The sequence below is a fragment of the Oryctolagus cuniculus genome, chromosome 2 (genome assembly GCF_051225735.1).
Source record: "Oryctolagus cuniculus isolate XC-2025 breed Fujian yellow rabbit chromosome 2, ASM5122573v1, whole genome shotgun sequence".
Taxonomy (NCBI): Eukaryota; Metazoa; Chordata; class Mammalia; order Lagomorpha; family Leporidae; genus Oryctolagus; species Oryctolagus cuniculus.
Window position 1 is genome coordinate 77936522 of NC_142868.1, and position 14544 is coordinate 77951065.

General features: G+C 37.4%; 1 protein-coding gene across 2 annotated transcripts in view; it reads left to right on the top strand.

The window, feature by feature from the left end:
• SGCZ (sarcoglycan zeta) overlaps positions 1-14544 on the top strand; it is a 1232459-nt gene that overhangs the window by 425826 nt on the left and 792089 nt on the right. The gene's annotated exons all lie outside the window — the stretch shown is intronic.

The following is a 14544-nucleotide window of genomic DNA, read 5'->3' on the forward strand; positions in this document are numbered from 1 at the left end:
TAGCACTGAGCACATGCACTTCCTTGAATGCTGTTCTTCAGCCACAGAAGGAAAGAGGGAATTGGTGACATTGCTCTTTAGTTATCGTTAGAGGATTCAACAGAATAGCATTATTCTGTCTAATATCTTTGCGAAATGGTGTTTAAGATATACACTCTTTATACTGGAAGAATCTTTTGTAACTTTTCTTGCTGTTGTTGTTTTTACACCTTATTATAATCAGAATGAATTCAGTTTTCCATTCTCCTGCTTTAGTACTTCAGGCAAAATACTTACCCTCCCTGACAAAATTTTTTTTCATGTGTAAGATGGAAATAGACTAACTTCATAGAAAACGTGGGAAGCTTAAGATGGCATCCTTGATGCTGTACCTAAAATATAGTAGATGCCACAACACAGTAATTATTATCTTACTGCCAATATAAAGAGATGAAAGTGACACATCAACAGATCTGACATTGTTTGGGTCTCATAAGAATGAGACAGAAATTATGATGTTTCTAGTCAAATCTCTTCCTTTAATAGATAACACTAAATTATTGGATGGCTTATAAAAGATAGTTATTTGCTGACAAGAAAAAACGATATAGGTCTCCTCAATTTATGTGTCATGCTCCACTTGTAACTAGCCTGAAGAGAGTTCCTAGAGCATGGGACTAGCTCATTTTAGAGAAATGAGATAGAGTTGCTTTGCCTTTGATTCTAATTGCCTTCTCCATTTTCCCCAATTACCCAAATACAAAATTTTAATGGGCAACACCAGCAACAATATTTTTCAGAATTTGATATTGCAGTATATATTTCATCATGGTTTTTATTGTCCATACAAGACTGATATATTGTTTTCCTTAAATTCTTATTAATATTATCACTGAAGCATGATTACTTTATGTTTGAATAAGGTATTTATCATCTACCTCACATGAATATTCATATTTTGACTGTTAATATTGCTGTATTTAGTACCTATTCCTTAAAATATAATAGATAGCAAAGAGGAGTCCTCAATCATGCCTTCTCAGGTTTAAAATCTTTCAAGCACAAATAATCTTTGCTTGATTTTCAAGTGCATAGTCATAATCAAATTATTTTAAGTCTTTTATTGAATATCAACTTCAACCTCACTGATTTTTAATTTTTGTTAATTTAAGTGTTTATTAAATGCTGTTAATACAGGGCTAAGTGTTGTTGGGTTTCTCTGTGTTGTTGGTGCAAAACACATGAATCTTTAAATATGAAAAATTCAAGGAATTCTATCATGCCCTTTGCTTTGGGAATTTTCTCTCGCCAGTGGCAGATTGCTTGGCAGCGATTCAGTGAGAGAATCAGCGGAACGGAGGCAGAAGCTGCTTCCTTTTAGCACTAACTGGGACTTGATCCTATTCCACACTAACGTAATCAGGACTCCCTGGTGGCTGAGCAGCCTTCAGCCCTGGGGTAGGAGGAAGACGGATAGGTACTTAAAGTATACATGACACTAACTATAGATTGAAAAGTGATGTTCAAGGATATTAAGATATTTAAGGTTGCTGCATGAATGGTTTTAAAAGAAAGTGATGTTCTGGGCAAGACAGCAAGAGAAGGTAATAAGGCAGAATCTCAGAAAAGGTGGAAAATGGTTAATTGGAGCACTTGGCTGAAAAGTTTTCCTTGTGATACTGTCAAACAACTTTCTAAGAACAGGGAACAGGATGCACACCAAATTTTAAAACATGTTTTGAATTGTTAAGTGGGTTAAGGGCTAATATGAAATTATGGTAAGTGGAGAAACCAGCACTGACTTGACTGAAGGGAGCGCTCTAGAGGAAGCTAACACTGTTAAGATAAATCTTTACACAGGTTTAATACTGGTATGATTACAAAAGTCATTGTAAAATAGGAGGGATGGCATTACTTTTTCTATGTATATATTGTAAGATACATTTAGTTTGTAGTATTATAAACTTCTTATTTTCATTTCTTAGGCATTTATAAGATGTATTAAAAGATGCATTTGTTTCTTGATGCCTGCTTTACAGGTGGCTAACAGTGGCTGCTTCATTTCCATTCAGTTAGCTTTGGAGAAAGGTGATAAGATGGACAACTCTCTAGTATTGGAGAATGGAATAGGAGGATGCTGAATTGCCAGAATCTTTAGCAATCTTTAGCATCGCTAATGACATGTTATAAATTTAATGAGGGCATTGGCACCACCAAAAAGTAAGTCTTTCTTGAATTCAGAAATAAATTGTATGACTATCATCACAGCTAAGACTTTATGTTTTAAGGTCACTTCATTTATCAGTGCAATAAATGATAGATACACACTGTACTCAAAGAATCTCTTCCTCTGATCTGTATAGCACTGGTGTTTCACACACAGTCACCCTTTTCTATCCTTTCTGGTTGGATTAATAAAATAAATAATAAAGGATAAGTGAATTAAAAGATATTTAAATACTTTTGTCTTAATCAAGACCAGCATCTTTATTGGAGATTCAAGGGAAAGAAATAGTCAAGCAGGGTAAACCATTTATGATGTGCTTTCTGCTGTGGGGTTGGTCCCTAATTGCTCTGGTATAATTAAGACAAAAGAACATTTCTTCCTGGGGTGTACTGGACATACACATGAGGCTTGGGTCTGAATGGGTTAGTTTTCCTATTAATAGTACATTAAATATGCTGTCAATGTATTAAAATACATTAAGTATTTTAATATTTATGGGAATTTCCTGGCTATAGAAGGGTAGTCTTTCCCCTGCCATAAAGTATTTGTTTGTTGTTAAAGATATTTGTTTATTTAAAAGGCAAAGTGACAGAGGGAAAAAAGAGGAAAAGGGAGAAGGAGAGAGAGAGGGAGAAGGAGGGGGGGAGGGAGCGGGAGAGAGAGAGAGAATCTTTCATGTACTATTTTATCCCCACAAATACTTCAACTACCAGGACTAGTCCAGGCTGAAGCCAGGAACACGGAACTCCATCTGGGTCTCTCACATAAGTGGCATGGGCCCAAAAAGTAGGGCCATCATTTGCTGCCTTCCCAGACACATTAGCTGGAAGCTAGATCAGAAGTAGAACAGGCAGTAATGTGATGCTGGTATGACAAGTCTCTGCTTAACCTGCTGCACCATAATGCCAGACCTGAGCGTTTTATTTTTTAAAATGTCAAAACATCCCCCATTGAGATTTAATGCTATAACTAGTACTCAAACAGTATTTTTCACTTTATGTTTCTGTGTGGGAGCAAACTGTTGAAATCTTTACTTAATGTATGCTAAACTGATCTTCTGTATATAAAGAGAAACGAAAATGAATCTTGATGTGAATGGAAGGGGAGAGGGAGTGGGAAAGGGGAGGGTTGTGGGTGGGAGGGACGTTATTGGGGGGAAGCCATTGTAATCCATAAGCTGTACTTTGGAAATTTATATTCATTAAATAAAAGTTAAAAAAAGTCAAAACATCCCAAAATACAGAAAATTTAAAAATGTACACAGACACACACATGCACACACAAACATGCACATAACACAGCAATGAAAATACTTCCACATCCAAATGAGAGAAGAAAGGGTAGAGTAGACATCCATACTTCAACACTTTGGCCTAGACATATAGCATGAATTTTTCTTACATTTTATTTTTCATGAACCACATGGACACCTCTAATATGGAGAGAGGGTGGGAAATGTGTTGCTGTGGATTTGTTCTGAGAGAAGGAGCATGGTGGGGGCAAGAGGCGCGGAGTCACCACACAGACCCTGGGAGTCTGGTGAAAGCAGGCCAGAGGCGAGCAGCCAGCAGACTCGTTTATTTCAGTTGGTACAGCAGCTTATATAGCTGAGCAGCCAATCCAGTCAAGGGGCGGTTTATGCCCGTTGCCAGGCAGGCTCTGTTGCCAAGTAGTTTCCCAAGGGATTTCCAAAGCCATTCCTGAGTATCTGATGCTCGCTTGCCAGCAGCCATCTTGTCATGGCCTTCTCATTCCACCATAGAAATGTAGTCCCTGGAGAGCAGCTAATCCCCAGAAACAACGCTACACCCTGGAAGACAGAGGTGTGAATATTGGGTGGACTCCTTCATGGCTTCTTGGCCTTCCTGCTATTCTTCAGAAACACTAAGAATGTCCTCTGCTTAGGTGTTTTGTTTGACATTTGCTTTTCCTGGAGTACTTTTCTCAGGCCACCTCTTGGCTCGTTTACTCACATCTTTCTGGTCTTTGTTCAAACTTCACTTATTCAAAGTCACTTTCATAACCACCCACTAGACCTTAATAGCCCCTAACTCTGGTGCCATGGCATGTATTTACTATACATTTTCTTGGTCCCCCAAAGAAAGTATTTGGCTACAGTGAAGGCCTGTTTTATTCCCTGCTATATCCTCAGGGATGCAAACAGCATCTCACAAATTGTAACACCTGTAGATCTTTTAGGGCTTTGAGAAGCAACAGTAGAATGATTACTTTTTTTTTTTTTTGACAGGCAGAGTTAGAGAGAGAGACAGAGAGAAAGGTCTTCCTTTTTCCATTGGTTCACCCCCCAAGTGGCCCCTACGGCAGGCGCATTGCGTCTGGAGCACTGCGCTGATCTGAAGCCAGGAGCCAGGTGCTTCCTCATGGTCTCCCATGCAGGTGCAGGGCCCAAGGACTTGGGCCATCCTCCACTGCACTCCCAGGCCACAGCAGAAAGCTGGCCTGGAAGAGGAGCAACCGGGACAGAACCGGCACCCCAACCTGGACTAGAACCTTGGGTGCTGGCACCACAGGCGGAGGATTAGCCTAGTGAGCTGCGGCGCCGGCCAATGATTACTTCTAAGTAGGAAAGGAAGTATAAATTATTAGAGCACATATGCAAGGCTGAAATGGTCTCAGGAAGTGGGGAAGGATATTTAAGTTCAGACTGTGCAAGTGAGTTCATAGGAGAGGTGACTCAGATCTTTGCCATGAGAGTAGCAGCCATAAAATATTTCTGAGTGGGGAATGGCAGAATTTGGCTTGTTTTACCAAGGATAATTGTGAGTATGGTGTGGATGCACAGAGGGAAAAGGGACAGCCTGGAAGAGGGAGGGCAGAGTGTTGTGTGGGAAAAGGAAGCGAAATATATTGTGACAGCTAAATTTTTCATGCAAAAGACTGAGGATTTCTTGATGATCCCTATCTTGAAATATTTTCCCAATAGTTTGGTGATATACAGATTATTCTTTTTATTTGAGATGAGAATACTATATTTCAAAACTCATCTCAAGATGAGTTGTCAGAAATATATTTGTATGTCTACAAATTAAATTTTAATTTTTAGCATATTATAGCAAGCTTTGCAATGAACCCTTCTGAGATGAATACATCTGTCCTTTAGTGGTTGAATGAGAAGCTTAGTGTGGGGAGGCAGTGGAAATGTTGTAGGCGATGCATGAGTGTCTTTTAATGGCATTAACCAGGACAGAGGTCCTGAGGGGAACAGTAGATTTACCAAGGAGGGTAGTGATGATGTCACTGGCCTTTGGGGTCTGAGTGCTGGGCAACTTACATTATGCAAATGCGATGCAAAGCATTGTAAAATTCAACTTCAACTATTAGAAGTTTATAGTGGATAATTTGTGAGTAGGCTAGTCACTTTTATTCCATAAGTGTAATTATTTGTACAAATTATTATTTTTAAGAATTCGTGGTGAATTTTTCTACTGAAAACATTTTCCATCAACTGACATCAAGAAATCTCCCATTTGATTGAGCGTCAATGGCTTTTGGCCTCAGGAATGTAAATACATCCCCACAGCCAGCTTTACCAAGAAGCACCGTGTTTCTGATGTTAGGCCAAGCGCAGGTTGGCTGCAGCACAGCAAACATAAGTAATGATAAATGGTGGGATATCAAATTAGAACAGGTGTATCACAGGGTGCCTCCAGGATTGGTCCTGGGCCCAGCCTTATTTAACACTCTCATTAATGAGCTGGAAAAGCAGGTAAGCAGTATGTCAAACTTGGAGAGATGCTGTAAAAGCCAGAGGGAAATGCAGTAACCTGCAGACACAACCTTGAATTCCAAAACATAGTAGAGATTCAAATGAAGGAGGAAAGAATGATTAGACATGCGTATAACTATAAAGTAAGTATCCAAATTCGCAGGTCATCATCTGGATTAAGGTTTTCCAACATGTTAATATATATTCACCACAAACAAATCCTAGTAAATATAATAAGAGAGTTCAGCTTAGTTTGGAAATAGCATGTGTAGAGGTTTCAGCTGTCCCAGGCTGTGTGCAGCTACTCCAGCATTGAGGGGATAAACAGCCTCTCACCAATGGAACCCATTCAAAGACAAGTATAGAGCTGCTTTAAGAAAAGCCAGTTTAAGAAAACTGCCTCCAGTAAACATGTTTCTTTGATTAGAAGTACAGTTTAAGTTCTTAGTAGGAAAGGGCATGATTTAAAACCTTCGCACATCATATAATCTTAGAAATGACTTATTTCAGAGCCATCTATTAAAGTGCCTCAGATGTCTCAAAGAGAAGATGGAGAGAAAGTTTGGGTGTGGGGGTAATTTTTGTCTAATTACTGTAGTTCTTCTGGGGGTATTACTAAAAATCAGGGAGAGGGGCTGGCGCTGTGGCACAGTGGGTTAATGCCCTGGCCTGAAGCACAGGCATCCCAAATGGGTGCTGGTTGGAGTTCCGGCTGCTCCACTTCCAATCCAGGCCTCTGCTATGGCCTGGGAAAGCAGTAGAAGATGGTCCAAGTCCTTGGGCCCCTGCACCCGCGTTGGAGACCCAGAAGAAGAGCCTGGCTCCTAGCTTCGGATCAGTGCAGTTCTGGCCCTTGTGACCATCTGGGGAGTGAACCATTGGATGGAAAACATCTCCTCTCTTTCTCCCCCCCGCCCCCGCCTCTCCTCTCTGTGTAACCCTGACTTTCAAATAAATAAAGCTTTAAAAAATCAGGGAGAGAAAGAGAATCATCTTGTATAGGTAGTGGAAGTGAGACAAAAACGACTTGCCTAAGCTCGTGTGTGTGTGGGCATTGGCAGAAAGACAATCAGAACTCAATCACTTGACCATGACGTTCTGTGCTCTTTGCACTTTATCAAGAGATGCTCCCCAACTGTTTCATTTATTTCTCTTGGTTTCATGGCATCATAGTTGTTTGGGGCCTTACGTCAACATTGACCAAGTGACATTTGTGCAAGAGGTGATTTCCCTCACTTCCACCCTGAGGCTATAAAAGTGTCTAGTTTCTCTCCTCTACTTCCAGCTGGAAATAATGTCCTTCCAGACAGGGAATTCTTTGACTTCCTGAATAGCTGATCAACTATGAGCAGGCGAGTCACTCAGCCTGTGAATAACAGGTGGTGTGAATGAGGAATAAACCTTTTTTGTGGGATTTAAGCAATGGTGTGCAAATACTGTATTGTCTGGTTTAACTTGACTGACACAACATGAATAACCAAAATGGCATTTACAAGGAAATAGTAAAATAGTCCTTAATAACATGAGTAAAATGGCTAAGCTCAAAAAGTTAACCATTTCTCTCAATATAAATCCATGACATTTATCCAAGTAATGATTAATTTATTAACATTATGAATTTCTTTAGAGAAGGGCATAGTTGTTTTGTAACAAATCAATCACAAAGACTCCAAATTACAATAATGGACCAAAAATCATGAGTCATGAAAAAAATCCAAAGCCTTTCTCATTTAATTTTCAGCCTTACTGTAATGCTATAGTACTTCATTTTATTTGTCCTTTTCCAAATAGAAAATGATTGTACAATTTTGAGAATTATTGAATAAGACCATGTTCACTTTCAAAGTAGCCTTTACAATATTTTTAGATGAAACTAAAAACATACTTTCCCCACAATTATTTTTCTGCAGACGGTTGACCTTTAATTTGTAAGCATTCTTATGGACAAGGAACTCATTGGATATAATTTACTGCATTTTTATTTTCTGGACCAGCCCAGACTCCTTTGCTTTTTCTTTCTCCAAAGACTGCAAGACTCCTATTCACCTGTCCCCTTTGCAGGTGCTTCTACCACTTGGTTCTTCTCCCTATTCCAGAAGAATGGAATGTGGCCGCCTGGGAGACCCTGTTCCTTCCTCTCCTGCATCCGCAAGCACTTTCCCTTTGGCAGATCATTAACTCAGAGTCAGCTGCAAACTCCAGGTGTTGAGAGTTTTCTTTCAAATCAAATCATGAACTCAAATGGCAAGAAAGAATAGTCTTTGCAGGGATGTCAATTCACAGAGGTGCTAGATGATTCAACCTCTTGTTTCCCGGACAAGCACCAAGTCAGAAAGGTTAACCTAAACTACATCACCTAGAAGTATCCACTGAAAAGGTGCAGTTGCAGACTTGTGTGCTTTGGCCCTTTCAGAATTGTATTAGCTAGAAATCTGAATGTCTCTAGATGGCCCTTACTTCAGTTGACTGCAACCTCCAGGGACAGATTCAATCCACCTGCAGCTGCTTCACTCATACGTGACTCCTGTAGGTGCTTGAGTTCGTGATCTCTGCCTCAACTCACACGGTTTCACTCTTCTTTAGTGATCACTACTGTGAGTTCATGTGCACTTTGATATATTAAATCTCTTTCAAAGCTTCAATATCCTCACATAGCATCACTGCTCTAACAGAAAAATAGATGAATTACTTACAAATGGGGTATTTACTTAATAATAATTCATAATTTCAGTTTTGCCATATTTTCAGTTATAAAAAATGATCTGAGAAACACAGATAAAGTATTTAAATATAGGAATGCAATAAAAATAAAATGATAGTCAAGCCATCTAAGGAAAACTATAGAAAATTTTCAAATTAATAGTATTTGAATTGTTATATATTTGGAAAATATTTCTCTTAGTGAGATTTTAAGTTGAAAAGGAGCTACATTTTAAGTATCATGCTTATTAACAAACATTTGCATTTGAAAGAATGCTGTGATTGATTATTGTCTTTGTAATTCTTACTATTTTATTGACATATAATATGCATAGGAATGAATACAAATCATAAACATACAAGTCCTTGCAATTTCCAAGTCTGAACACAGCCATGCACTACAGGCCTTAATAAGAGACAGGATATTTCCAGAACCAGAGACACTGCCTCATGACCCCTTCCTGCCCCCTATCATTTTTTAAATGAGCTGTCATATTCACCTGAAGTCTACAAAGTATAAATCTTAGCTTTTCTTATTTAAATTATAAAATTACCCAGAAGGCAAAGATTCATCCTCTGATAAAAACCTGCTACCTATCAGTTAGTGAAAATGTTGATGTCCACATTTATGTCCCATCATCTTCCTGGGCTTGTCTGGCCATGGGTCACCGGGGCATTGTGAAATCTTGTGCTATGTCAAATGGCTTCTTGAAATCATTTTAGGTAATATATTTACCATTAAATATCTGTATGAGAGTATTCATTGGCTACATATATTTTCTATATTTTTATTTATTGGTCTACTCATTTACTCCCCAAATGCCTGTAACAGCTGGGCCTGGGTGAGGCCAGAGCCAGGAGCAAACTCAGTCCAGTTCTTCCACATGGGTGTCAGGGCCCCAAGCAGTTGAGCCATCACCTAATGCCCTCTGGGGCACTCATTAGCAGAAAGCCAGCATCAGAAGCAGACCCAAGACTTGAACACAGGCACTCTGATACGTGAGAGTCTCCAGCAGCATCTCGATATCTTTGCCAAACACTGGTCCCTCATCAGCAATATATTTTAATAGTTCTTTTAATAGTAACTCCATCTATTTTATCAAAAACCACAGACAGAAAATGCAAAGATGCCTGAGATGTGATTCCTCCTTCAAGAACTGATGCCATGATGTTTGCAAATACCTTAGTAAAAGGGAAATTACTATTCACATCAATAGTGTCATTGCTATTTCAATGTGGCTGACATTATTTTTGTTGTTGTTATTATTCTAACTATTTTATTTTATGTGTTCTCACTACTATATTATAGCTATGGATGGGTATTTATATGTTGCAATAAAATGTAATACAGTTAACTAATTTAATTTGGGATTGAGGATCTATATATATATATATGTTTATATATGAAGTCTTTATTATATAATATATTATATATTTATATATAATACTGTTGTTATTTGGTAGAGAATTGGTACAGTGAAATATTTTTCCCAAAATATTATAACTAATATATGATAGACTGCTAGACCTCAAGTTGAAGCCCATATTTGAAGCCATCTTCTCTTGCACCATGGAACACTGTGTCACAGAAATGTGAGTGTCTTATAGACAGTAGGGGAGGTTGGTATGGAGTCAGAGTGTACAAAGGTTATATTACTTTATTACCTGTACGAGTAGTGATAGTTATGACTGTCTTCTTCATTATTTAATGGTTAAGCAATATATTTCTATACATTGCAGAGTGCTACGTCTTCTCAAATATCTAAAACTGGGAGACAATAGGTATTTTGCCCTCATATAATCTGATATTATTTTTGTCCTCTGCATTCCACATGATAATCTTTCAACTAGCCACAATCATTCATATCTGTAATCGTGGACATGCATATTTCTCTATTAGGAAGACAGGTATTGTAGCCACAGAGGACTGACAGCCTTATGTCATGAACAAGGGAACTGAGAATAATGGAGTTAAAGTCAGAGTCCCAATCTCACATAATTACTTGGGAGTCAAATGAGACTTTTATCTAACTTTTTTCTTAAAGTATTTTTTCTTCTTTTTTTGCTCTTCTACTTCCTAAGTGAAATTAATGTAATGGGTAAGTGTTTGTCAGGCATTTAAGATTCCACTTTCCATATTAGGATACCTTGGTTTCATTCCTGGCTCCAGCTCCAGATTCTAGTTCACTGCTAATGCAGACATGGGGAGGCAGCAGTGATGAGTCAAATAATTGGGTTCCTGCCACCCATGCATCGAGTTCCCAGCTTCTGATTTTGGCCTTGCCTACTCCGTGCACTGGGTGGTACAGGCATTTGGGTAGTGAACCAGCAGATGGGAGTTCTCCCTTTATATTGTCTCTCTCACTCTTTCCGCTGCTGAAAAATTAAAATTTTTAAAAAGTACTAGTTTATTTGGATTCCTCTTTGACCCAAAAAACTTTAATGATTTCCTTATTTTCTGTTCCCTAATACCACAATTTGTAAAGACATTTGTAAAGTTGGAAAATTAATATATTTCATTTTTATTAAATTATTATTTTGTGATGAAATATACAGTGATTTTAATTGCCATCTCTCATTTTGTAATAAATCAGTTGGAAATATGATCTAAGAATAAATAATATTCCTTTGCAGCTTAAAATCACTGAGACATGAAAAAATATGTGTATTCTTATTTTTTTTCTTCTTGGGAAGGGAATTTCATAGTCTTGTCACTAATAGCACAATAGAATTATGTGAATCATCACAAGTTATCTAGCCTATTAAAATAAAGTAAAGTTGGAGGTGATTTAAAAATAAAGCTCATAATATTAGCCTGATATGTGTAGTATGCTACAAAGGGAAATCATGTAAGAAAGGGACAGAGAAATGATTATAATGATGTAGGTTCTTTTTAAGTTCTAATAAAAGTATTATATACTTGACCATAATTTATGATAAATGCTAATCTTGAAAAATACTAATAAATTTCTATATCTAGAACATTTCTATGAGAGAAAAACATTAGTTTGGAAACATACTAAATTTAATATAGTAAATAGTAACTAAGACAAACAAAAAGTTTAGGATTATATGTCTAACTATAATTCAGAATTACACGATAGAATACTGGTTACCATGGACTGAAGGCTAAAAGAAATAGGAGAATTCTGTTAAAATGTACAGTTTTTCAGTCCTAAGTTTTTCAGTCCTGAACAAGTTTTGGAGATCCAAGTAATAACATCTGTGGATATAGATCTGTTAATTAACTTGGTTTTTGTAATCACTACATAATATAGAGCTGAATGAAATCACATCATGTACTTTGGATATAATGTTTATTTGTGCAGACACTACTAATAAAGACATTAATTATTTTCATTTTTGGAAAGTTGCTAACAGTGTCATGAAATTTGTAATTTGAGAATCAGGTAAATACTTTTAATTGTATTTTTTTTTAATTTAATAGACTAAATTTTTATTCCAAACTAGAAATCACAGTATCTTCATTTTCAACGTGATATCTTCCTAAGGAATTTTCAATGGTGATTTTTATTATACTTGATAATTTATGTTAACTTAACCTATTACATTATAGTCTATTCACGTTCTTTTTTATTTATTTATTTTTTCTTTAGTAAATATTAATTTCCAAATACAGTTAATGGATTACAATGGCTCCCCCCCCATAATTTCCCTCCCACTCACACCCCTCCCATCTCCCGCTCCCTCTCCCATTCCATTCACATCAAGATTCATTTTCAATTCTCTTTATATACAGATGATCAATTTAGTATATATTAAGTAAAGATTTCATCAGTTTGCACCCACACAGAAACACAAAGTGTAAAATATTGTTTCAGTACTAGTTATAGCATTACTTCACATTGGACAACACACTAAGGACAGATCCCACATGAGAAGTAAGTACACAGTGACTCCTGTTGTTGACTTAACAATTTGACACGCTTGTTTATTGCGTCAGTAATCTCCCTAGGCTCTAGTCATGAGTTGCCAAGGCTATGGAAGCCTTTTGAGTTCGCCGACTTCAATGTTATTCCGACAGGGTCATAGTCAAAGTGGAAGATCTGTCCTCCCTTTAGAGAAAGGTACCTCCTTCTTTGATGGCCCCATTCTTTCCACTGGGATCTCACTCGCAGAGATCTCCCATTTAGGTCTTCCTTTTTTTTTTTTTTTTTTTTTTTTTTTTCCCCCCTCAGGATGTCTTGGCTTTCCATGCCTAAAATACTCTCATGGGCTCTTCAGCCATATCCAAATGCCTTTAATTGTATTTTTTAAATGTTATATTTATTTGAGGGAAGCACAAATACACACACACACACACACATAACACAGAAGAAAGGAGAGAGATTGACCCACACAGAAGGACAGAGCTCCCACCTGCTCATTCATTCCCCAAATACTGAAGCTGGAAGCTGGGCACTAATCAAAGTTTCAGGTTTGGGTGGCAGGAACCCAGCTACTTCAGCCATCACCACTGCCTCTCAGGGTCTGAATTAGCAGGAAGCTAGAGTCAGGAGTGGAAGCAGGTATCAGAAGTTACTGAATTCAAGCACTCTGAAATGGGACATAGGCCAGACCTCTTATCTAATAAACCAGATGCCTGCTCCAATTTGTTCTATTCTTAGGGATGGGGTTCAGTAAGGTGTCTGTTACTCTAAATCAAGTATGATAGGTATTTTGTTAAATGGCAAGCTTCAAACCAAGAATAGTGTGTGAATAAGGTGTGATAGGCGATGGGGAATCTTTCATAACATGTTAGGGATTTTTCAGATGGGGAGTCAAAAAAAGTGTTCGTATTGGACAAATTTATGATGTACTGTTTTTATTTTCAAAGATAATTCTGGGGTTCATGAGGTCTTAATCTGAGATAAGCTGGTTCAAGGACAGTTAAGTGGGCCTTCTTAGAGTGCAGTATGAAAAGGAAAGAAGAGGTCAGGATGGAAATACATTTAGCTTTGCCTTGAGGGAAAAACTCAGGATGAAGTAGAGAAAGTAAAGTAGGGAAACCAATGGATTACTGGCTCAGCATTGATGACAATAACTGATTTTTAAGTGAGAAAGGAAACATAGAATTAGATGTGATTTTGTCTAGTGCGGGAAGTAGTTTGCTGTCTGGGACCATGCTAATTTTGGAAAGTTTGTTGATGTTGGAAGTGAATGTGTCTGACACAGAGAGTCTGCGGCTCAAAGATCAAATTTAGAATGTGGACACAAGAATTGATACCCACAAGCATATAAGGAAGTGTTTGATCAAGAAAAATCTATAGGGTTAGAAGAACAATGGATAAAATTGAGTCCTAGAAAATGCTACTGTTAATTTAAAGGATTTGTACAGAAGATATTTTGGGATAAGGAGCTTCAGTAGAAAGGGGTTTCAAGGCAGAAAATGTTATCACATATATGAATGATCAATCACTCCCAAAGCAGAAGGAACATTTATTAATAAAGTCTAACTAAAGGAAAATATGAGCTTTAGGATTAATCCATATTTAGGTTTTGTTAGGCAGGTATGATATATAAACAGTGGGGTTGGTTTTGATATGAAAAGAGTAAGTAATGAGATCTTTAAGGTTTCAAATGGTATTTATTATGGGAAATAGGATATGAGAACAAATTTTATTGAGCATAAGATCTTGGATTTTCAGCTGTATAACATAGAACAATTTGGAGGTAAATCAAGGTCACTGTGAAGTATAAGAGAGGCCAGCACTTCAGGTTATGAAATAAATAAAATGGACTTGAGAACCAGTGACCTCACTTGACCTAAAAGAAACCCTGTCAATTAGGATTTTAGTCATAATCATAGTAAATGATAATTGTGATTATATATATATATATAAAAATATAGTTACTTGTGTGATATATGTATCTTGGTTTTAGCAAGGAAATTACTAAATGTGGACACAGA